Raw genomic sequence first — 2,500 nt, 5'->3', positions numbered from 1 at the left:
TTCCGTCGTACAAGTTTTCACCGTTGCAGTCACCGTTTCAATCGCTCTTCGTGTGGACGTGTATTATTTCTAGTCATGTGTTGTGTAGATGATTCGCTTAAGGTAGGTGTTCGGACTTATTTCTTTAATATTAATTAAACCGTATTTGCCTTGTCGGCCTTAAAATAAAGCTATTTTTTTTTTCATCGCAATCGAAGTGTTAGATCTAGAATCTAGTTCCCGCCTCCGCTTCGCTAATTCGACTTAATGTAACTATGACACAACTATTAAATCTAGAGTCTCTATTTTAATTAAATAATTAGGAATTCTATCTCTAGATGATATCTAATCTATTCCCACACGTGTGTGCAAGTAGGATTTAACGTCAGAACAGGTGTGGTGGTCTAGGCGTCGCTATTTTTGACGGTAGGAATTTTTTTTTTAAATTCGTAAAATTTTATATAGACTTTATATAGCAATTTACTAAGACCGACCCTAACGCCCAGTAAATATTTAATTACCACATTGTTATGGACACGGTGTATTAGGTAGGGCCGAGGGCTATCCATAGGTACCAATTTTTAAATTTTGTGACAATTAGGAGCCGAGTTATAAAATAAATTTAAAATACTGGTTCTGGTCTTAGACTTTATATAGCAATTTACTAAGACCGACCTTAATACCCATTAATTATTTAATTAGCGCATAGTTATGGACATCCTGTATTAGGTTGGGCCCAGGGCTATCCGTAGGTACCAAGTTTATAATTTTGTGACGATTATTAGTCGAGTTATAAAATAAATAAAAAAAACTGGTTCTGGTTTGCACTACATTTCTTTCTTCTTTAACGGCGGACTCCCGGTCCAGCCCCATGGGTTACCCGTGAGCCGGGGCCTCGTTAGCCTGGACGGCTCCGATGTGACCGCGGATTGTTGTGGCCCGCCTCAGCCCGAGTCGAGATCACCCTTCCGATCGAAGGTGGACGCCATAGGGCGCCCGGGATAGCCCGGGGCGCTGTTCGTCACCCGAGCGCAGGGGCGCCGGGAGACGCCCCCGGTGAAGTTTGGCGGGTGATTCTGGTAGAGCTCCCCACCCCGATCGCAGGACACCCCTCGCCGCCCGCCCAGGTGTCGAGGTGGCCGCGGGGGAACTCGGGGCGTTTTGGCTCCCCCTCTTGTGCCGGAGCGGCGCCCTCGGTCCCAGAACGCCCCTGGCGGGTGATTCGCATGCCCCCTGGGGTGGGGAACGCGGGTGGGTGGTCGTAAAGCGTGTAACCGCAGTGGGGGCGGCCCCTTAGTCGGGGGCGCCAAAGTTGGCACCCCACCTGGGGCGCCCCCCGGAAGTGTGGCGCCCGCGCGAGTGAGCCCCGTAGATGCGCCCCGACACCCCCGCGCCGCCCCCCGGGTCGCGGCACCCCCGGCGCCCTCCGTGCGGGCTCCCCTCATGGGGCGGCACCCCGGTCCTCCCCGAGACTATGTACCCGATTTTTCGGTTTAACACTAGAGGTATGGGCAGAAATACGGCGGTTAAAACGGTCTGTATCTACTATTGTGGAGGTGAGTGTCGGTGAAGCCTCTATGTGACGCTAGGATCCGCGCTCCCTCGCAGCCAGCGACATGTGCCCGATCTGACCGTGCGTGGCTCAGTCTCCCGACTAGCTTCCCGGTAAAATGCGGGCTCGGCGCGCAGGTCGCGCCAGTGAAGGTAAAAGTACGTGTCCGTAGCGTGAAGCCAGCGGCGACGCGCAGTGCTAACGCAACCAAGCAGTATTGGTGGCTCGATAAAAGTCTCGCACTGGCCCAGCCCTCGGAACGGGCGACGGGTCTGCAAAACGCAGTCGGCTCGATGCAAATCGAGAGATTTCCCGGCGACGCCGTGTTTACGGTGAAGGGGGAAATGTGAGCGGTCCGATGTGAAAAAATCCGGGAATGCCGGGATCCGTTCTCTCGCTAGAGCGTTGTCTCCCGTCCCGCGATGTGTTGTGGAAAAACGTCTCGCAAACGATAGCTATCTGGTTGATCCTGCCAGTAGTCATATGCTTGTCTCAAAGATTAAGCCATGCATGTCTAAGTTCACACTGTCCCATGGTGAAACCGCGAATGGCTCATTAAATCAGTCGAGGTTCCTTAGATGACACGATCCTACTTGGATAACTGTGGCAATTCTAGAGCTAATACATGCAATCGAAGCTCCGACCTTTATCGGGAAGAGCGCTTTTATTAGTTCAAAACCAATCGGCGCGGCCTCGCAAGGGGTTGCGTCGTCCCATTTGGTGACTCTGGATAACTTTGTGCTGATCGCATGGCCTCGCGCCGGCGACGCATCTTTCAAATGTCTGCCCTATCAAATGTCGATGGTACGTGATATGCCTACCATGTTTGTAACGGGTAACGGGGAATCAGGGTTCGATTCCGGAGAGGGAGCATGAGAAACGGCTACCACATCCAAGGAAGGCAGCAGGCGCGCAACTTACCCACTCCCGGCACGGGGAGGTAGTGACGAAAAATAACAATACGGGACT

Source organism: Physella acuta, unplaced genomic scaffold (genome assembly GCF_028476545.2).
Source record: "Physella acuta isolate Inbredline_101_S28 unplaced genomic scaffold, ASM2847654v3 ptg002115l, whole genome shotgun sequence".
Classification (NCBI taxonomy): domain Eukaryota; kingdom Metazoa; phylum Mollusca; class Gastropoda; family Physidae; genus Physella; species Physella acuta.
Note: the sequence above shows the minus strand (reverse complement) of the source record.